This window comes from Ahaetulla prasina, chromosome 2 (genome assembly GCF_028640845.1).
Source record: "Ahaetulla prasina isolate Xishuangbanna chromosome 2, ASM2864084v1, whole genome shotgun sequence".
In the NCBI taxonomy this organism is placed as follows: Eukaryota; Metazoa; Chordata; class Lepidosauria; order Squamata; family Colubridae; genus Ahaetulla; species Ahaetulla prasina.
Genome location: NC_080540.1, coordinates 137047489 through 137071384, shown reverse-complemented (window position 1 = coordinate 137071384; position 23896 = coordinate 137047489). Strand labels below are relative to the sequence as shown.

The window sequence follows — 23896 nt, the reverse complement described above, 5'->3', positions numbered from 1 at the left end:
GATTTATAGAGAATTAACAGACATTTCCAAACACTAAGCTACAACTATTATTTGTAAATAATTAAGTTATTGTTAAATTATTGTTGTGGTTGAATTATATATGGTTAAATAACCGTTAAAGTAATAGAAGTTTTATACTAAACATTCAAGAACATAAGGAATTGACTTGTGAAACAAACTTAAGATTTTAAAATAACAGGATTTGAAATTGTAAAGAAGGTTAAATACTTAGGGGTTTATATTACATCGTCAAATGTGAAATTGTATAAGAATAACTATGAGGTTTTATGGCAAAAAGTTCAGAAGGAGTTGATTGTTTGGAAAAAATTGCAATTATCTTTGCTGGGGAGAATTGCTGCTATTAAAATGAATGTTTTACCTAGATTTTTATTCCTCTTTCAGATGATACCAATAATTAAGAAAGATAAGAATCTTGAGGAATGGCAGAAGGGAATTAACAAATTTATATGGGAAGGTAAAAAAGCTAGGGTTAAAATGAAAATAATTCAAGATTCTCGGGAAAGGGGAGGTTTAAAAATGCCCAATTTTAAATTATACTATGAAGCAGCTGCTCTCTCTGCAATAAGTGATTGGTTTAATTTAACGGAGGAAAGAATTTTGAATATAGAAGGTTATGAATTGCTATATGGATGGCATGCATATTTAATTTATGACAAAAAAGTGGATAAGGCCTTTAAAAATCATGTGCTAAGAACTGCTCTTCATGTGTTTGGAAAAAATACTCTTATAAACTAAATTATAAGGTTCCTATATGGGCAAGTCCTAGACATACAATAGAGAATATAAATATAGAACAGAATCAGGAAATGATTACATATAAAGATCTTTTGTATACTGAAAGAGGTAATTTGCAATTAAAATCTCTGCACGTATTAAAAGAGGAAGGGGAAAATTATACTTGGTTTCAATATGAGCAACTACGTGCTAGATGGAAGGAAGATCAGAAAATTGGTATAGAGCAGAACGAGGGAAATTTGGTAAAGCAAATTAGAAATCAGTCTCAGGAGCATATAAAGAGATTGTATAATGTGTTACTTGAAATAGATTCTGAAAGGGACTTGGTAAAGGACTGTATGATAAAGTGGGCACAAAATTTTCAGGAGCCAATATTATTGGAAACATGGGAAAAAATTTGGGTTAGAAATGTTAAATTCACGCAGGCACAGAATCTGAGGGAAAACTTTTATAAAATGTTTTATAGATGGCATTTAGATCCTAAGAAATTATCGTGTATGTATCCAGATATGCAAGCAAAATGTTGGAGATGTAATTGTGATGACGCTACATATTTTCACATTTGATGGACTTGTAGGGATATAAAGGCCTTTTGGATAAAAATTTGGTGGATTTTACAAAATGTTTTGAAAAAGAAGATAAAGTTCCTGCCGCAATTTTTTCTGTTGGGAATTATTACGGACTGTACAGTAATTGAGACTAAATTGATTTTAAATCTAATAACAGCAGCAAGATTACTAATAGGACAATACTGGAAGAAAAAAAAAGTACCTACAATAGAAGAATGGATATTGAAAGTTGCCAATTTGGCTGAGATGGCGAAGATATCAGCCTTTTTGAAAGACAATATGCAAGAAAGATACTTAAAGGAATGGAAAAAATGGATTGACTATATTCAACGAGATATCAGACTAAGAGTTATCAGACTGTTTTTGAATGATTATGATGTATTATTTTGATTGTTTTGGGGAAGTTAGGAATTGATGATTGTAGGGTATAATTAAGTTGGGATGAAAATTTTTAGCATATGTTTGTTTTATTTTTAACTATACCTTGTGTTCGTTCCGGGAAGTCGGGGGGGGGGAGGGGGGTTGTGAAGGGAGGGGGAGGGGGGGAGGGGGGGAAATTTTGTAAAACTTTCTGAATAACAAAAAAAAAAAGATTTGCTTCAGAGATGTGATTCGTGCCATGGAGGCCACATGATTCAGCTCACTGAAGTGAAAAAGCCACCCAATTTCCCTTGGCAAAGGAAATCATGCGGCCTCACCTTGCCTTAGAAATTTTCCTGTTTCTGGAAAAGGGTCTATTCAGAGAAGTCCCCTCCCTTGGTGTTGCCAAAAATACTACTAAATTGGGCCATGCCTTCCTGTTAGAGTCTACAGTCAAGTGCCAACTGAGGACATCAAACTTCAAGTTTTGGAAAATATCAAATTAACAAGTTTTTCTTTTAAATGAGTTGACCAATAAGGGAAAATTAATTATCTCTAAATATGTAGCTAAATAGAGCATGGAAGAAGAAATGCTTTTTTCTCAAACCTTGAAGACCACCATTAAAACTGATGGTATTACTGAAAATGTGCTGAAATTCTTTGAAATAAATCAAATGAATTGGCTCAAATTTTTACTGATGTTCTTCCAACAACAATAGCTAGATTTGGGAGAGGATATGAGGTTTCAATTAAAAGCTTCAAATTTAACCACAAAAATTAAACATTTAATTTAGTAGGCAATTACAGTCCAGAAAAAAAAAACTTGTTTCCAACAATGTGGGGAAATCTCTCAGCAGGAATTTACAGTCAAATCACACAATGTAAAATTGTGCACATGACTTCTTCTCTTAATATTCAGACTCTTTCTGCTGCCCAATATTGTGACTAACTACTTGCTATCATACCGTTCAGTTTCCCATCTTCAATTGGAAAGAAACTAATACATTTATGCTCTTCATCAGCAAGGATTGACAGAGATTGCTCATTGCAGACTGCTGCTAAACAGACATTTGCAACGTGCAAAACAAATCATTTGCAAATCTAGAAGAACTATTTTTCTTGTTTATGTTAGATTGATTACGATATATGTAGTCTATATGGTACTAATCGGTTGCTGACTAGTTATAATAACAAATTTATTGGTTGAGAACAGATGGTATAGTTTAATCCTTCTGGATGATTGCAATCATTAATCTGTTGGGTATTTAATTGTAGACTTATGTTACTTTATATTCTGAAGGTGGTGGCTGATACCAATTCACTGACTTATTCCATTGTGCTTTAATTCTGATAAGGATGAGCACTTCTATGCCCATTTATATTGCCTTTTATTATGAACCCCAAGGATGTTGGATTACAAATGGATAAAAAACCTCTGGAGGCACAAATTATCCAACCTGAAAGAATTGGGGAACAATTACAGTGGTAAGATAATTTATATCTTTCCTAACATACAATCACTACTTACTACAAAAGCTGCCAGATAAATCACTTTGGGAAAAGGTACATAGAACAGAGCCTTCAATTATCACCAAATAGACGTATGCTCAGATTCTACCAAGGATATAAATACCTTTGCTGATAGTAGGCAGAATAATACCTAACTGGCAGCATAATTGGAAAACATCCGATTGCATGCCCCTAAACATGAAATGGACAAATTGTTGCACAACAGAAATGGACACTGCTGTCATTATGATCCAGCACAAAATGTGATGATTGTACCCTGCAGGTCATTGTGTGCAAACTGGAAGCAGCTTCAGGAATTCATGCTGCTTTCCGTCATACAGCCTCACACAAATTTCTGTTTGATTCCTATCAGTCTAAGGCACAGCTGAGCATGATGCTTGTATCATTGTTTCCCACAACAAATTCTAACTGAATTTGAAATAAGATAGCAAGCTTCAATTATGACAGGAACACCTGTCTGTATGCTATATTTGTACTTTGCAAAACTACTGCATCTATTTATTGTATATAGAAATTTACTTTGCTGATTTTATAACCCACACCCAACCCATGGGTAGCTTACAATAGAGAAAAATCACAGATAAAACCAAAACAAAAGTTATAATTAATAATAGTTCATTCCTCCAGCTAATATGGTTGCCATTATATTTAATTCTGGTTAAAAGTGTGGTGGAATAAGGTATTCTTAGAGTCCTAAATATGCCAGGAGTGATGGGGTTACAGAAACCACTAGGCCCAAGTATGGGCCACAACAAAAAGGATTTGTTACTTAATGCATGTTCCTCTGATCACACATGGAACAGGGACTTTCTGCAGGATTTCTCATGATACTCTTACCAGACAGACAGATTCAAGCTTGGCAAGGTGGTACCCAATTCCATGAAGATCTTTGCAGATAAAAACCAGCATTTTGCCTTGATCCCTGATTCCTACCAGTAGCTAGTATAGTGATTCAGTTTTTCCACCAAATGAGTATGATATTCAAAATATAATTACCACCTAAGTTTTCACAAATATATTGCATTTTTAATAGAGAAATTTGAAGAAAAGTTTTCTCATCAATGTCTTAAGAGTAGATTTAGACTTACATCTAATTTCATACAATTCATTTCTTTTCTTTTTCCTAGTTTTGAAATCTGGGTCTTCTCATCCTGCCTTTTTGAGTCAGCAGCCATATAAATTGTTTCACAGCCTTGAAAGTTTCTGCACTGGGTCTAGGACAACACACCACAGCCAACTCTCCACAGAACAACCCCCCACAGGACAAGAGTTACACTAATATCAGAAAAATGGGGAATAGAATAATTAAAGAAAGGATGCCAAAGGAGGGACAAAATGAAAAGCGTGAATGACAAAACTGAAAATATTTTTTATTTTAAATAATTAGATTGAATTGTTGAATTGCCCTATGACGAGTTGTCCCACAGAGGTTGGCCATGGGGAGTAATCCCATGGCAAGATGGCCCTAGTGAGATGTCCCATTCCATCCACACCTCTACTTTGCTAACCTTTACCCTTACACCTTCAATGATGGTAGGTTCTTGGGAGAACAGTTGAGATGCAATGAAATTTATTAAATGAGTATTAAAGCAGCTTTTGATATTGGAAATAAATTATCTTACAATCATTTTTTAAAATTAATTACATTCATTTCATTTATTTTTTCATTTCCTGTATACATAATTAGTGCAGTTTGTTCTTTTTACAATTATTGTAATGTTGATGCTATGCTCTGTCTTTCTTTCTCTGCTCCTCTTTTTCTTTTGTATTAGTCATTTTTCACGGCCTGGGGTTTCAAAACGATAGTTTCAAAGTGAACACCTAATTTTTACATAGGACAAGTACGTTTTTAATCCCCAAACAAATTTTCAATAATAAACGTGTAATCAGAGCGATAGTGAATAAGATTCCCCAAAGTATGCTTCAGCATCTCTTGCTACTTCCGAGACACAGATAAGAAACACAATTTTACAGTGTTTATATGCCCTAGAAAACTTCTTGCTGATTATTTCTATAAAACTTCTTCTGCTCAGTTTTCCCTGATGATGAGAAACAAAGTTTGATTACTGATTAGGGTTATCAAAAAGGTTAAGCTAAACTGCAGTGGTTTGGGTGGCGGCAGCCAGTTCCATCAGTCATTCTGAGCTTCCCACCAGTTTTGGAAAAGAGACCATAATCTGGGTTACCTTGTGTCACCTGGTGAGGTCTATGAAGTATGCTTTATCTGTCATGGCATTTTCCTTCGGAACAAGTTCTCCTTGGAGAGACATGGTCTTCCTATTGGCCCTCTGTAATGCAGTGCATGTTTTCCCCCCAGGCATTGGAACCAGGATATTATTGGAGCTCAGGTATGGTTGTGTGAGATCAAAGGGTGTGAGATTTGCCTTTTCTTTTCTCTGTCTTCTTTTTAATGTTGATTTTTGAAAACTGTTATGTTTTTATCCCTGTTCGCCACCCGAGTTCCTTTCACGGATGGGAAACTACATTATGTGTAGATGTCTAGATACCAGTAGAGTTCTATCCCTCCTGTAGGCAGGAAAGCCAGCTGGGCGGATCTTGGACCAATTACTTCTCTCTCTCATCCAACCCACTTCATAGGGTTATTGTTCTAGGGAACATAGGAGGCAAGAGTATTCTTGACCTTGGGTTGACCCCCAAAAGGTGAGATAAAACTATGATAACTTATAATCATTAAATAATATTCCCCTTCATGGATACCCCCAATGTTGTAAGTGAGGGACTGGTGGTGCTCTGTTGAGATTGAGAATATGTTCACAGTAGTGTACTCTACCAGAAGAGTTATCCATGCCAGACAGGTCTTAGGGGAAACATCAGACTAAGTGTACACATCAACCCATTTAAAATGGTGAGAAAACATTAAAAAAAATCCTATACTGGTGAAAGTCACTTAGGTGAGATGGGCAGTGTAGAAATGTGATAAATAAATAAATACAGGATCAGTCATCACCTGGGTCAACAAAGATCTCATCAGATATTAGAGTTCATGGACATCTGTCAATAAGTGGGCAATGGGACACAGGAGCTATGGCTGGGGAACCAGCCATACAGAACCAACCATTCTGTAGGATTACTGTACAACAACAATAACCACAGTCAAAACAAAAACATACTTTGTTTGAAAATCACGCCCAAGAAAGCAAGGCTACTTAACGTGAATGACTGAACTATGGAAAATAATTTATTCAGATTCAAATATCATTAGCAGACTAAAGGGGATTCATTACTAGAAATAAAATATCCAGGGATGTAGAACTGGAAGAGATTCAGAAAAATCCTGAAAATGGAAGACCAAAATAAATAATAATAAAATAGTAGAAAAAACTCTGATGATGATGGGAAGAGATAGATACTAGTAAGGAAGAGAAGAATAATAGTAATACAGTCTTAGTAAATTATTTGACAGTGTTGTGGGAATTATTTGTTAAGCAGAGTGAGGGTATTCGGGGAAAAACTGTCCTTGGGTCTAGTTGTTTTGGTGTGCAATGCCCTATAGCGTAAATCTTAAAAGAAATTAAGACCAGATGAGAGTAGTTTGAAAAACATGAAAGAACAAAAAGTACGTGTAGATTAAGACACATTTAGGACTAGAAAAATTGTAGCAGCTTTGGAAATCAAAAAACAACAAATAACTGGAATAGTGGAGGCAGCTTTCCGTAAAACAGCTTACATCTTGCAACAATACCTTTAATATTATTAATCAACATCTATCTATCCAAGACCTTTGGCAAGGTCTCAGTAGAGATTACAATCAAATCAATAAAAGATAAAGATTAAAAATGAGAACCGTGATGAAAGAGGGATCTCACTCTCCTTTTCAAAAGCCCTGGATGAAGAGCCACGGCCTTCAGGGACTCCACATACAACAGACCTAAAACTCTCAGCACTATTTAGGGGTTGGTTGGATGTAAAATCTAAATAAATTTGCCTATCAATGGAAAAGAAAAATACGAATATTTAAGGCTGAATTCTCACCCCATGCCCTCTGATATTTTAGTTGAAAATAAGCACAATGTATAGTCTGGCTGTAGCCCACATTTTGCAATCAGAGACTTGAAAGTTTTACTCTGAAATGGACTCATCAAATGGGATTCAAAGTTAATTACATTTGAAACTCACACATGGAAATCAATGAGATTTGCTTGTGATGTTAGCTTGAGTCTATTTGTTTTTTACGGTTCTGCCCTAAAGGTCTCTAAATCTGGATCCAATGTATTAGTGCAATAGAAATAATAATGATAAGTGTAAAACAGAATTGCTAGAGGGGAATATAAACTTCATAGAGTACCTAATCCTGAAATAGACTGTTTCATTAATTTATCACATTTATAATCATCCCAAGCTAAAGGTTTCTATGCAATATACAAGAAGAAAAACAAGATTATAAAATTAACATACTACAATTCTCAAATCAACATTTATGTTCATTGCCATCAGTCAGCCCTTCAACTGGGCCAAAAACATGCTAAAACAACTTAGGCTTTACTTGTTGCAGAATGGCAACAGGGCAGAAGCTGTGCTATGTCAGGGAGAGATATTCAGAGAATGGCAGCTCCACTGCAGAAAAGGTCTGGTGCCTAATACACCTTCCATGGACTTTTTGCAGAAGACATTTTCATTAGCCTTCTCTTTGACTGAGCTTGACAGAATGATATTACCTGATGAGTAATATCAGATATGGTATTACCTGATATGGTATTACCTGACCATCAGGTAATGGTATTACCTGATGAATCCCAGTGCATAAAGGTGATAACCAGAATAACCCTCCATAAAGGTGATAACCAGCACCAAATGAAGCTGAAGCTTCAAAATCTTCTCCCATGGGAAGTCCCCATAAATTAATGAAAGCTACTTAGATTTAAATATCAGAATACGATTTTTTATGTATGCTCATGAAGAAAGGCATTTCCTTTAAATAAAGTTTCTCTTATTAAACAGCATGGAATCAAAGTCTACTTCACTTGTTCAGAACTTCTGTGAGTGATTTCTCATTCCTTCAAGATGATTGCCCAGATGAGTCCTTTGATCAGAAACAAAGTTCAAGTATTTTTTTTTTATTGGAGTAATTTTGTTGGTCTAGTAGATCAGAAAAGTAGGTAAAGGAAAAGATCTATAAAATAAAAAATATACTTCGAAACAAAATTAGGAAAGGTTTCCTTAGAAGCTTGGAAGATCTGGGTCAGCATCTCATGCATTTATTCAAAACAGAATTACACAATATCCATTTGGAAGGCCTGCGGTAAGCCTAATTTGAGAACAATGAAAAAAATATCCTATAGTCATTTAAAATCTCAAATATCACATTAACCTACTTCATTAATTAATATGGGTATTTGTTTTGACACTTCTTGCATATAATTTCATTCATTTGGAATGTGAGATACTCCTCCAAAGTCTTTGGAATGAAGTAATTAAGAATCTAAGTTTATAAATAATCGATGTTCATGTAATGAACTCATTGTCTGGCACCATTCTGCAAGATTATTTGGATTAATATTGTAGAAAAATCTTCTTTCAGTCCACTTTCAGTCTGACATTTCCCAGACTCCACAATTTAGATAGTTTTTAAGGGAAAAAAAAAATAAGGATAAAATTGTGGGGGGGGCGGAGAGGGAGCACACATTAGGAATAAGAACATAAAAGACAAGAAGGGAATATTCTGTGTCCGGGAGTAGCCAACTGCATTTGAAAAGCTCCTTAGCCTGAATTGAAGGATAAAAGTCCTCTGGCAACCAATCCGGCCCTGAAATCTCCTTGCATTTACATTCATAGATTACCGTACCTTGTAACAAGGTGGGTGGAGGGTACTTTCTTTTTCTCTATCCACAGGCCATGCATGATTATCATAGGGAAGAAAATGGTAAGTGAACACCTGTCTACCCTAGACGAGTTCAAATCACCAGGACCGGATGGATTACACCCCAAGGTTCTGAAGGAACTGGCAGACGTGATCTCAGAACCACTGAACTATATCTTTCAAAGATCCTGGAGCACAAGGGAGCTGCCAGAGGACTGGAAAAGAGCTGATGTAGTTCCCATCTTCAAAAAAGGAAAAAAAAACAGATCCAGGAAACTACAGACCTATCAGTCTGACCTCAATACCGGGGAAGATTCTGGAAAAGATAATCAAGCAACGAATCACCGAACACCTAGAAGCAAACAAAGTAATAACCAAAAGCCAACATGGGTTTGTCAAAAACAGATCATGCCAGACTAATCTTATCGCATTCTTTGACAAAATGACAAAATTAGTAGACCAGAGGAATGCTGTCGATATAATTTACTTGGACTTCAGTAAAGCATTTGATAAAGTAGACCATAACCTACTACTAGATAAAGTAGAAAAATGTGGGTTAGACAGCACCACCACCAGATGGATTCGTAACTGGCTGACCAACTGCACTCAACGTGTAGTCCTCAACGGAACTACATCCACATGGAGGGAAGTATGCAGTGGAGTACCCCAAGGCTCTGTTTTAGGCCCAGTACTCTTCAACATCTTCATCAATGACTTGGACAAGGGGATAGATGGGGAACTCATCAAATTTGCAGATGACACCAAGCTGGCAGTAATAGTCAACACTCCAGAAGAAAGGCTCAAGATACAGAAAGTGTTGTGACCCAGGTTCCTGGACCCAGACTCCTGGACTCGGATGATTCAGAAAATGAGGGAGAAGACCTGGCAAGCCCTGCTTCTCTTGAGCCCTCTCCCTCCCTGGCACCCACTCAAAGGGAGGGGCCGGCAAGGCCTGATTCTCCCGGGCCTTCTTCTGATTTGGCAACGCCCCAAGAACAGTTTTGGAGGGACGCAAGATTACAAGGCTTGATCGCGCGCAGCAGCGGAAGAGTTGGGACAAAGCCAAGTCATAATTGTCATGCAGTGACATCTGCAGAGACTATAAATAGGAGGCGGACTTCCTGGTTTTTGTCTTGGACAAAGCAATGAATTTGGCGCAAACTGTAATTCATGGAGGGAAGAATATATTCGTGAGTAATTCTGGCCTTATCTATAATTTCCTCGTTATCTCCAGAAACTTGGCAGGCCCGTGGGTAGACGTGGCCAGGACATGTATCTATGTAAATAAAAGGAAAAAAAGGAAGGCCTCTGATGGACTCTTTGCTGGGAGTATTGGGGGAAGGGAAACAGAACATTTTGTCCAAGACCTGACTAAAACATCTTCCACCAAAGATGGACCAGCAGCAGGTACAGCAGCAGTTAGAGCAGCTACGGCTAATCAACAGCTCCAGCAGCAAGTGGCTCACTTGGCAGGCCAACTTGCTGCCAGGAATGTGCCTGCAGCCCCCCATCCTCCCACCTCCTCCTCGCCGCAGTGCCCGATAACCGTGCCGGATAAGTTTTCTGGGCAGCCTGAGATGTTCCCGACCTTCTTGGGACAGTGCCAGCTCTACATGGCTATGAGGCCAGAGGATTTCCCAGACGACCGGGCTAAGGTGGCCTTCGTGATTAACCTTCTTCCGGCTCGGCTGCTCGATGGGCCACGCCTCTTGCTCCAGGACAGCCCCTGCTGGCGGACCAACAGCTTTTGGCAGCACCTCGCACCATGTATGAGGACCCGTCAATGCTGACGGCAACCAGGCGCCTTAAGGAACTCCGTCAAGGGAAACGCCTGCAGGAGTACATCACGAATTTCGTCTTTTGTGCCAGGACTCTGACTGGAATGATGCAGCGCTGGTGGACGTTGCCCAGGAGGGACTCTCAGAGGAATTGCAAGACGAGCTGGCCCGGTGGAGGCGCCCGCGGACCTCGACAACTTGGTGCCCTTTGTCTCCGCCTCGATGCCCGTCTGCAACGGCGACCGTCCCGTCGCACCCCGGGACCCTCCGTCGACATCTGCACCCCACTTCCTGCACCACCAGCACCCAGGGTCGCCCACGCTTTGTAACCGCTGCGGAAGAGCCCATGGAGTTGGGAGCGCCAGACCTCGCCTAACAGCCCAGGAGCGGAACCGAGGCGCCAAGGGGGATTGTGCCTGTACTGTGGAGAGCCCGGCCACTTCGCCGCTTCTTGCCCCAGAAAGCGAAGTGGGGCACGCACGCCATCCCCGAATCACAGCGTGACCAATCGGGAAACGGAGCAGGCCCGACCTCGGGGAAACCCTAGGTCGGGCACGTACTAAGCCCCCACTGGACGTTGCGGAAGTAGACTCTGGGCCCCCTCGGCATCTGATTCTGGACACACGGATATGGTTGGGGAACCAGTCAGACGGGCTCCAGGTGCATGCGCTGGTGGACTCAGGGGCCACAACAAACTTTATGGACCAGGCCTTTGTGACCCAGTTTGCGGTCCCGTGGTTCCGTGGACCCTCCGATGCGGTAGAGACAATTGATGGACGAGAACTGGTGTCCGCCCCATTAAATTCGCCACCCAGCCTTTGCGCCTGGCTATTGGGGACCATGAGGAGGCGATCCAGTTTTATGTCACGGCGGACCTTCATTTTCCCTTGGTCCTTGGTTGGCCTGGCTTCGGACCCACGATCCTCAGGTGGCCTGGTCGCGAACGCCATCTCTTTCCCGAGTCTGCAGTGCGTCGATCACATCCGCCACACCTGTGCCGCCAGAACGCCCCACCGCTGCCATCACCTTGCCTCCTGAGCTGACGGACTTCGCCGACGTGTTCAGCGAGAAGGAGGCGGACCGACTACCCCCGCATCGGCCCTACGATTGCCCCGTGGACCTTCTGCCCAACGCACCACTGCCTGTGGGACGCCTGTATTCCATGTCGGAGCCCGAGTTGGCCGCCCTCAGGGACTTCCTGGACAAAACCCTGGCCCGAGGGTCCATCCGGCCTTCAAAGTCCCCTCTCTCGGCCCCGGTCCTCTTTGTGAAGAAGAAGACAGGGGACTTGCGCCTATGCTGTGATTACCGCCGGCTAAACGCCATTACGGTGCGGAATCGCTACCCCCTGCCGCTCATCCCGGAGCTACTGGAAAGGTTGCGGGAGGCCACGATCTTCACCAAGCTCGATCTCTGGGGCCTACAACCTGGTGCGGATACGAGAAGGAGACGAATGGAAGACGGCATTCGCACCCGATACGGACACTACGAATACACTGTCATGCCATTTGGGTTGACCAATGCTCCCCGCGTTTTCAGCACTTCATGAACGACGTGTTCCGAGACATGTTGGATCGGTTCGTGGTTATCTACCTCGACGACATCCTGATTTACTCCCGGTCCAGGGAAAGCCACCTTCGACACGCCAGTCTGGTTCTGCAACGCTATGGAGCAACAACTCAATGCGAAGCTGGAGAAATGCGTCTTCCGGACTTCATAGAATTCCTCGGGCATATCATCTCGCCCGAGGGCATAGCCATGGACCCATGTAAAGTAGAAGCTTTGTGTAGCTGGGAAGCCCCTCGTCGGGTGAAGGATGTTCAGCGCCTACTGGGCTTCGCCAACTACTACCGGACCTTCATCCCGGCTTCGCCACACTGACAGCTCCACTTACCCAGCTCCTCAGGAAGAAGGTTGCATTCCGTGGGGTCCCCGCAGCAAGAAGCATTCACAGCCCTCAAGAAAGCCTTCACACGGAACCCGCCCTGAGGCATCCCGACCCGCCCGCCTTTGTGGTGGAAACGGACGCGTCCAGTGTGGCTCTGGGAGCGGTGCTGCTACAGGCTCCGACGAATGGTGGCGCACTTTTTCCCGGCGCTTACTAGTCCCGGAAACTCAACCCTTCCGAGCGCAACTACACTATCTGGGAAAAAGACTTGCTGGCTATCAAGGCTGCATTCGAGGCTTGGCGACACCATCTGGAGGGCCCGACATCAGGTGGAGGTCCGAACGGACCATCGGAATCTCGAGCACCTCACCACAGCTCGGAAGTTAAACCAGCGGCAGATCCGTGGTCGTTGTTTTTGCCCGGTTCAACTTCAGCACTATTTAGGGGTTGGTTGGATGTAAAATCTAAATAAATTTGCCTATCAATGGAAAGAAAATACGAATATTTAAGGCTGAATTCTCACCCCATGCCCTCTGATATTTTAGTTGAAAATAAGCACAATGTATAGTCTGGCTGTAGCCCACATTTTGCAATCAGAGACTTGAAAGTTTTACTCTGAAAATGGACTCATCAAATGGATTCAAAGTTAATTACATTTGAAACTCACACATGGAAATCAATGAGATTTGCTTGTGATGTTAGCTTGAGTCTATTTGTTTTTTACGGTTCTGCCCTAAAGGTCTCTAAATCTGGATCCAATGTATTAGTGCAATAGAAATAATAATGATAAGTGTAAAACAGAATTGCTAGAGGGGAATATAAACTTCATAGAGTACCTAATCCTGAAATAGACTGTTTCATTAATTTATCACATTTATAATCATCCCAAGCTAAAGGTTTCTATGCAATATACAAGAAGAAAAACAAGATTATAAAATTAACATACTACAATTCTCAAATCAACATTTATGTTCATTGCCATCAGTCAGCCCTTCAACTGGGCCAAAAACATGCTAAAACAACTTAGGCTTTACTTGTTGCAGAATGGCAACAGGGCAGAAGCTGTGCTATGTCAGGGAGAGATATTCAGAGAATGGCAGCTCCACTGCAGAAAAGGTCTGGTGCCTAATACACCTTCCATGGACTTTTTGCAGAAGACATTTTCATTAGCCTTCTCTTTGACTGAGCTTGACAGAATGATATTACCTGATGAGTAATATCAGATATGGTATTACCTGATATGGTATTACCTGACCATCAGGTAATGGTATTACCTGATGAATCCCAGTGCATAAAGGTGATAACCAGAATAACCCTCCATAAAGGTGATAACCAGCACCAAATGAAGCTGAAGCTTCAAAATCTTCTCCCATGGGAAGTCCCCATAAATTAATGAAAGCTACTTAGATTTAAATATCAGAATACGATTTTTTATGTATGCTCATGAAGAAAGGCATTTCCTTTAAATAAAGTTTCTCTTATTAAACAGCATGGAATCAAAGTCTACTTCACTTGTTCAGAACTTCTGTGAGTGATTTCTCATTCCTTCAAGATGATTGCCCAGATGAGTCCTTTGATCAGAAACAAAGTTCAAGTATTTTTTTTTTATTGGAGTAATTTTGTTGGTCTAGTAGATCAGAAAAGTAGGTAAAGGAAAAGATCTATAAAATAAAAAATATACTTCGAAACAAAATTAGGAAAGGTTTCCTTAGAAGCTTGGAAGATCTGGGTCAGCATCTCATGCATTTATTCAAAACAGAATTACACAATATCCATTTGGAAGGCCTGCGGTAAGCCTAATTTGAGAACAATGAAAAAAATATCCTATAGTCATTTAAAATCTCAAATATCACATTAACCTACTTCATTAATTAATATGGGTATTTGTTTTGACACTTCTTGCATATAATTTCATTCATTTGGAATGTGAGATACTCCTCCAAAGTCTTTGGAATGAAGTAATTAAGAATCTAAGTTTATAAATAATCGATGTTCATGTAATGAACTCATTGTCTGGCACCATTCTGCAAGATTATTTGGATTAATATTGTAGAAAAATCTTCTTTCAGTCCACTTTCAGTCTGACATTTCCCAGACTCCACAATTTAGATAGTTTTTAAGGGGAAAAAAAAATAAGGATAAAATTGGGGGAGAGGAGCACACATTAGGAATAAGAACATAAAAGACAAGAAGGGAATATTCTGTGTCCGGGAGTAGCCAACTGCATTTGAAAAGCTCCTTAGCCTGAATTGAAGGATAAAAGTCCTCTGGCAACCAATCCGGCCCTGAAATCTCCTTGCATTTACATTCATAGATTACCGTACCTTGTAACAAGGTGGGTGGAGGGTACTTTCTTTTTCTCTATCCACAGGCCATGCATGATTATCATAGGGAAGAAAATGGTAAGTGAACACCTGTCTACCCTAGACGAGTTCAAATCACCAGGACCGGATGGATTACACCCCAAGGTTCTGAAGGAACTGGCAGACGTGATCTCAGAACCACTGAACTATATCTTTCAAAGATCCTGGAGCACAAGGGAGCTGCCAGAGGACTGGAAAAGAGCTGATGTAGTTCCCATCTTCAAAAAGGGAAAAAAAGGAAGGCCTCTGACGGACTCTTTGCTGGGAGTATTGGGGGAAGGGAAACAGAACAGAAAGATCTTGACAGACTTGAACATTGGGCACTAACAAAATGAAATTCAACAGTGAAAAAAGTAAGGTTCTACATTTAGGCAAAAAAACCAAAATGCACCGGAACCGTATATGTGGCACCTTGCTCAATAGTAGTAACTGTGAGAGGGATCTTGGAGTCCTAGTGGACAACCATTTAGATATGAGCCAGCAGTGTGCAGCAGCTGTTAAAAAAGCCAACACAGTTCTGGGCTGCATAAACAGAGGGATAGAATCAAGATCACGTGAAGTGTTAGTGCCACTTTATAATGCCTTGGTAAGGCCACACTTGGAATATTGCATCCAGTTTTGGTCGCCACGATGTAAAAAAGATGTTGAGACTCTAGAAAGAGTGTAGAGAAGAGCAACAAAGATGATTAGGGGACTGGAGGATAAAACATATGAAGAACGGTTGCAGGAACTGGGTATGTCTAGTTTAACAAAAAGAAGAACTAGGGGAGACATGATAGCTGTGTTCCAATATCTTAGGGGCTGCCACAAAGAAGAGGGAGTCGGGCTGTTCTCCAAAGCACCTGAGGGTAGAACAAGAAGCAATGGGTGGAAACTGATCAAAGAAAGAAGCAACTTAGAACTAAGGAGAAATTTCCTGACAGTTAGAACAATTAATAAGTGGAACGACTTGCCTTCAGAAGTTGTGAATGCTCCAACACTGGAAATTTTTAAGAAAATGTTGGATAACCATCTGACTGAGATGGTGTAGGGTTTCCTGCCTGGGCAGGGGGTTGGACTAGAAGGCCTCCAAGGTCCCTTCCAACTCTGATGTTATGTTATGTCTCCCTTATTACCTTTCTTTGCTGCAAACTGAAGAATTCTTACTTTTATAGAGGTTTCTTAGAGGATAATATACCTCTGGTTTTTTTTTCATAATATTCTTTAGGTAGGTTGATGAGAACTACACAGTATGTTCTCACTATAGATTTGTATAAGAGCACCATTTGATTGTTTATTTTATCTTCAGTTTCATTCTAAGTGACTCCAGGTATATTTTCCTTTATTAACAGCAGCTGCCCAGTGCAAACTCCAGGAAATATAGTCAGTTCTTCATCACATAATCAAAGAAGTAGGACCAGCATATGATGAAATAAGTTTGGGTGAAGAAAAAGCTAAGATTAACCATACAAATGTGCTTAGAAAGTGGTTAGTGGAGAGCCCAAGACAGTAGTAGTTACTCAAAATCTAGAAACCAAAATGCTAGAAGGAAAGAAACCAGGTTTTTCTGTAGGTTAATCATGAATCAGGGATGCAGTGTCTCAGTGGCTAAGATGCTGAGCTTGTCGACTGAAAGGTGGGCAGTTCAGGGGTTCAAATCCCTAGTGCCACATAATGGGGTCAGCTCCTATTACTTGTCCCAGCCTCTGCCAACCTAGCCATTCAAAGGCACGTAAAAAATGTAAGTAGAAAAATAGGGACCGCCTTTGGTGGGAAGGTAACAGTGTTCCGTGCACCTTTGGCAATTAGTCATGCCAGCCACATGGCCATAGAGACATCTTCAGACAGCGCTGTCTCTTCGGCTTTGAAACAGAGATGAGCACCGTCCCTCATCTCTAGAGTCAGGAACGACTAGCACATTTGTACGAGGGGAACCTTTACCTTTAATCATGAATCATGAATTATCCAAATCCCAGACATAGGACTTCAAAGAATGTTTTGAAGGTTTTGGTGTGGTGTTTACAGATGCAACAGAAACAATGCATTAACTGAACATAGAATAGCTATAGGATACAACTGTCCAATTAGGCAAGCATTATACAGGTGGGTCTTGATTAGCACAATTAAAGAATCTCATGAAATGGTTACATCATTCAAATTCACATTATTCAAAGTGATATTTCTGTAGATAATATGTTAATTGGTTCCAGCTTGGGGGAAATGGGCAATGAAAAGTTTTAAAATAATTTTTATATGTATATAATGAAACATTACAGCAACAGATCAAAAAGAATATACTTAATAGTTTAAATTTATGGTTAATAATGGAGTAGTTATAGAAAGCAAAATAAAAAGGGGGAAATTACCATGGTTTTAGACACTCCAACATTTTGTCCTACTTTAGTGTTGCTATGACCATGTTCATGTTATTTAGCTACATCAGATTTTTGCTCTAATGTAATAACAAACTTCTTTGCTTTTTAAACCTGTACTCTTTTCCTCCGACAGCATCTTTCTTTTCTCTATTTTTGACACACAAAGATTAGCAGTGTCTAAAAACCCAACGGCAACTGTACATGTGCTAGCCTCAAGTGCAATGTGAGGCCAGGCATGAACTAGCCTCACAGTAACTGAATTCTAGGTTGCATTAAATATGACCTGGTATCAATTTACAATTCATGCTAAATTGAAAGGTCCTTACAGATGTCACCCTCTAAAAGGAACCAGCCAAAGACACAAAAGTCATTATGCACAGAAGAATTAAATTACAGTTGCCCTTTCATTTTACACGCCATCAGGCATTGGGCTAGAAGCAGCCCTGATGCAAAGTTATCATGATGAAGATCCTATTTATTTTAGGGTTGTAACACGGATAAAATGGCAGTTCACAAAAGGTACAATGAATTCTGAGCAGCAGATTTAAAATTCAGATAAATAAACATCCAGTGTTGCTCTATTGTAGCCAATAAAACTTAGTAAGGTTGCTAAGAAGTTTTTCTTCTGCCTCTGCATTCCATTCCAGAAGATCCCAATTTGATGGGATTTACCTAATGCCATATTTCACTTGCCTGTCCTGTTACTCTGTTTTAATGTCCTCTATACTCTCCTCCAACTGGTTATAACAATTAAGATTCATTTTTCTACCATGTTTCCCCAAAAATAAGACAGGGTCTTATTTTCTTTTGAACCCCAAAATAAGGGCTTGGCCTTATTATCGGGGGGGGGTCTTATTTCGGGGGTGCAGGAGGCCCTGGGTGGCCTGCACACTTACAGCTAGGAGTCCGGCAGAGAGAAGCTCCCTTCACATGCCGCCATCAAGCCCCTCCCCTCCCGTGGGGTGTGTGTATAGAATGCAAGCAGCCCGCAGGCACCATGCGAATGCCTGTCCCCACCCCCCACTCGCGCGCCTCCCAGGCCTCACCATGTCAATGTGGGTGAAGTCGGTGAGCACCAGGTCCTTGAGGAGCGGAGAGAAAGAAAGACTGTTGCTGCTTCTGCTGCTTTCCTTGCATGTAGCCAAAAGCAGAAGCAGCAGAAGTCTTTCTTTCTCTCCCTCAAACTCTGCCTCTGCAGCTTCCAAACCCCAGCCAGGGCAGCAACCACTCTGGGAGTGTGCTTCCCACTCTACGGTGACAGTTGCTGAAGGCCTCCCCTTCCCCCCTGCTCCTCTCTGATCGCCCCGCAGTCCCCCCACCTGAGCGCTGACCGACTGGAGTACCCGCCGGCAAACCCAGGAAGCCCCCCTGCCTCGGGAGTCACCGGACTGGACAGCGATCAGATCAGACTCTTCCTGGGGAAGGGATTTCTAAATGAGAGACTTAACAAAGTGTCTTGGATTGTCTATCTCAGAGGTAATCAATCTTTTTATACCTACTGCCCACTTTTGTATCTCTGTTAGTAGTAAAATTTTCTAACCATCCACCGGTTCCACAGTAATGAGCCATGGATCGTTGTCTGCGCATGCCTCTCACGCATCGTGGATTGGGTTTGGGGGGAGGGCACCGGCTATGAGCTCTGTCTGTTACAGCTGGGTGGCGTGGGGGGAGATGTGTGACCTATTCTGAGACGAGGCTCTTTTGTTTGTGGTCACCCTATAGCGCCATTTAGTTTCACTTATGTAACATGAACTAAACTTACACGCAGGTGATACAAATAGTATATTTTCAGAAATTTAAATTGTCACGGGGAATTTTATGAAAACCTAATGAAAATGTTTTTAAATAATGCTATGAAATTTTTTTTAAAGTCAATTAAATTTAAAAAAAAGGAAAGTGTTTCAGTATCGGACAAAACCCCTACCGCCCACCATGAAAGCTGGAATGCTCACTAGTGGGCGGTAGGCACCAGGTTTACTACCACTGATCTACAGTGTATATAGCAACTTTGTGATTACTTATATGCTTATGGAGTCACTAATAAAGCTTAGAAGTTAGAGAAACAAGCCACGTTGGATTTATAGTAGAGATTATTCTTCTTGAGCAGTCATGTGCTTATTTTTCCTCCAGCACAGATGTGAAGCTACCTGGCCCATAGTTCCTTTATCACTACTTAATCTCTCTTTTAAAAACTAGGATGACATTGTCTATTTTCCAATTCTATGTTAAAGACGTTTCATATTTTTTGTGGGGGAAAATCTGCAATTTCAAAATACTCTAACAACTTTTGAATGTCACCATCCAGACCTGGGGATTTATATTTAGTTTTTCAATGTGACTTATATCCTTGCTCATTGCTTCTATTTATGTATGTTCTCTGATCTTCTGCCTGAAAAAAGCACTTAGTAACAAGCCATCTGCCCTAGGTTCTCAGCAATGAAGACAGAACCAAAAATGTATTCAGTTATTTCCCTATACTATCCCCATTGTCAAATGTCCCAATGGCTTCCCTGGTCAATGTGTAGGTTTGAAGAATGTTCTGATTTTTGTCTTGAGGTTCCTTGCTGTGTGTTTCTCAAAGTCATTCTTTCTTTCCTTTTTTTCTTTCTTTGCATCTTATCAACTGCTTATATATCTGTAAATGATAATCTAAAATGTATTGAATTATTGATAGAAAAGTTCCCACTGTTCAGACAAACAGGAAACCACTGTTCTTGTTTCATTTCCTTAAAATTTGCATATTAAATAGATTTATTGATAAGAAGTATTTATAAAAAGTAATGGGGGTTGTGCTCTCGGTCACTGCTAATAATTTAACTAATTCTGAAACTAAAATTATAGTTTACTGATCTTATTTTGTAGTTTCTATTTACTGAAAACCTCTAACCTTTTTTGAGAATTTTATACCATTTTAAAAATACATGTTACTGTTGTAGTAGATTTAGCAATTTGAGTACATCATAATTTATTTATTCTAAATCATAAAGAATTGCAGTTCTATGGAACTGGATATAGCTATGGCAATACAATGTGTAATTATATACTGTATAACACACACACACATATATACATAGAACCATTTATAATGATCAGTTGTTGATATATTAATATCACCACAATTGTTCTTTACTGGCTGTAATAATAACACCATCATTACACCCACAATCCCTATATCCATTACTGTTACCATCAAAATATGTTTTGTGCTGTACATTATTACATTTTGTCCTATTTGAGCCGATTTAAGTTTTTAAATAATACCATTTAAATATACTACAAAATGTTCTCTTCTTATCATCCCATCTGAATTAATTGGGTTTTTTCCCAACAAATGGTTTGCTTTGTACAAGATGTATTTGTTTGGAAAGATCTAAAACTTTACAAAAAGTTACGTTGAGAAGAGAATAAGGGTAAAAGGCACAACTACTGAACACCTTTGTCGCTGTCTTCCCTTAGAAGACAAAGAGAAGACTTCATAACATGAATGAAGTTCAAGACTTCCTATTGTGGTAGAAATTCATCTTCTTACCTTAAATAAATGCAAATTCAAATACCTAGGCCAAACAAACTGGTGTGTTGAAGGATTTAACAGAAGTAATCTTAGAACCATAATTTTCAACTCCTGGAGAATTAGTGAAATGCTGGATGACTAGAGAAGAGCAAACTAGAAACATATTGTCCCAATATTTTAGGAGGGGAAGAGATAAGACCTGGCAAACTAAAATCACTTACTTTAATGTCTATTACTGGACAAAATATTAGTACAAATGGTCAAGTAGCCACTTTAGGAGCATTTAGAAAATAATGCTTTTGTTATCTGAAGCCAATATAGATTTGTCAAAAATAAGTTATATCAAACTAATCACATCTCCTTTTATAATCAGGTGATTAGTGCAGGTGGTTCTTGGTTAATAACCACTTGTTCAATAACCATTTGAAGTTCTGACAGTGCTGAGTAAATGGTATTTATGACCGGTCCTCAAAGTTCTGGCCATTGAATCATGATGTAGCATTCCACAAGATCACCATCTGCAACCTTCCCTGCTGGCTTCCCATAGTCAAAGTCAATGGGGAAGCCAGCAGAAAGGTTGCAAGTCACTCCCATCACTTTTTCCCTTGAGGTCTCCTGTTACAGAGTATAAGAGCCCAGGGATTGTATTCTGCAGATCTCGCTGGTGCTGCACCATCTCCAGCCCATGCACACTTGTGTAGCACATAGCACTCCCTTCCCAGCCCACACTCATTCACTGCAATCCCTCCCACTTTATTCCTTGTACTCACCCACTCTACAGCCTATTTGTGAACCACCCAAGACTTCCAGCCAATTTCTCCACTGATTTTATTGGAAGCCAGCAGGAAGTTGCAAGTTATAGTCACATGTCATCTTCACTTAATGACCCACAATTTTCACTTAGTGATGACAATGGGGCTTGTCAGGATCACCATAACTAAGTGATGCAGTCACATGATGTTGTGCTTTATGATCATATCACTCAATGACAGAAATTCCAGCCTCAGTTACTATTGTTAAGTGAGGGCTACTTGCACATCAAGGAATGTTGAGGATATAATGTATCTTGATCTCAATAAAGCATTTGACAAGTTTCTCACAATACTCTTATGGCAAAAGCTAAATTGAATAAATTTAGTTTAGATGGTACTACAATCTGGTGGATTTTACAGCCAGTTGAACAAGCATGGCATAGGGCCTGGTTATAGAGGTCATAACCTCGAGGGACTGCCTAAATCCCATAATATCTGGCTGGCTGATCCAATCTGCAATGAGACAACTCACCCCAGCTGACTCGCTCCGATTGTCTTAACATGGCCAACCCACCCTGGTCAACTTGACACAGAACAATTCAATGCTGGAAAACTCAGGAGAAGGACAAGTGAATTGAAATGAGCCTTGTCTTGCTTTAGCTTTGAACCTTCTCAAAGTTGGAGTGAGCCAGAGTATGGAGTCCCAGCAATTCTCTTGTGAATTGTGAGGTGGCCACTGCAACTTGTCCCATGGTGAATGAGCCAGGGCAAGATGGCCGGGCAAGTTGGCTGGGGAGAGTCAGTCAAGCAAGTCAGCAGGGGCAAGTTTTCCTAGACCCCTGGCAGGGTTGACTTGTTTTGAGTTCCTTCAGTTAAACAGTAACATCTATCTGGACTCTGGAAGTGTATCCCAGGGTAGGAGCACCTCTGGAATGAGATTCACCCTGAAATTTAAACAGTCCCTATTGGTGTTTTGAAGGCCTCTAAAGATCTGGCTTTTCACCCAGGTGTTTAATAAAACATGATTAAAGCCCCCTGTTCTCCTTTTACTCTGCTCCCACCTGGATTAACTATCATTGCCATCTTTGGTCTTTTTTTGTTTGAAGTTGGTTTCTTATGTTAAGTGTTTTTTAATATTTTGTAGATTTCCCAGAATCACTGGAAAGTTTCAAGTAGGGTACTCCAGATCTGCATTTTCAGTTCAGTGCCATTCAACATCTTTACTGGTCTAGAACATGGTATATAAAGGATATTTATCAGATTTGCAGATGATCCAAGGCAGGATTGGTTAATAAATTAAAGGACAGACCCAAATTCAGAACGACCTCAATAGATTTGAACATTGGGCAAAATCCCACAAGATGTTGCTCATCTGTGATAAGTAAAATCTTGCACTGGATAGGAAAAACATCAATGACATACATTTAGGTTTGGAACAACCTGTCTTGTAGCAGTGAATGCAAGAAGGAAACAGAACTAGTAAATTTCTGGATGTGAGCAAGCAACGTGATATGACTGCTAAAAATAGGTGATGGTTCTCACATTAAAAGACCTTCATGGCACGGGGCCAGGTTACTGGTGAGCCTGCGCATCCCTCATGGTTTCTGTCCATCCTACTAGACCTGCAGGGTGGTCAACTTCAGGTCCACTTGGAGAAATGGTGTTGCCTGGTGGGGCTTTGGAAAGGTGCCTTCTCTGTCATAGCACCTACCTTGTGGAGCAGCCTCCTCCCAGAGATATCTTTGGTTTTCAGGAAAGCAGCGAAGACCTGGTTTTTCCCCCAGGGACTAGGACAAAGATGTTTTGATGGAGCAGGCATGGCGTGATAGATGAATGCAAGTTTTATTGGGGCCCCAAATTTTGTTTATTATTATTTTTAAATGCACTGCGTTTTTATTCTGTTTCCAGACCAGGGTTCCTTCTGCTACATGGGCAGCAATGTAAGTTTATTAAAAAAACAGACAGACAGACAGACATAAAGGGCAATGTATCTTAAGCTGCATTAGCAGATACACTGCATCCAGATCACAATTAGTTCACTGTACATGAACTGCTACTTGACACTTTAAAAGGGACCTGAAGAAACTGGAATAGGATTTGAAGACAGCTACAAGATAAGAGGTTTGAAATCCAAGTCCTGTCAGGAAAAGTTAAAAGAGCTGAACCTGCTTAGCTTTGCAAGAGAAGATTGATGAGAAGTGCTATTGCTATCTGCAG

The 23896-nt window shown here is 40.4% G+C and overlaps 1 protein-coding gene across 1 annotated transcript in view; it reads right to left on the bottom strand.

The window, feature by feature from the left end:
- Positions 1 to 23896, bottom strand: part of RPTOR (regulatory associated protein of MTOR complex 1) — a 478109-nt gene that overhangs the window by 320674 nt on the left and 133539 nt on the right. The gene's annotated exons all lie outside the window — the stretch shown is intronic.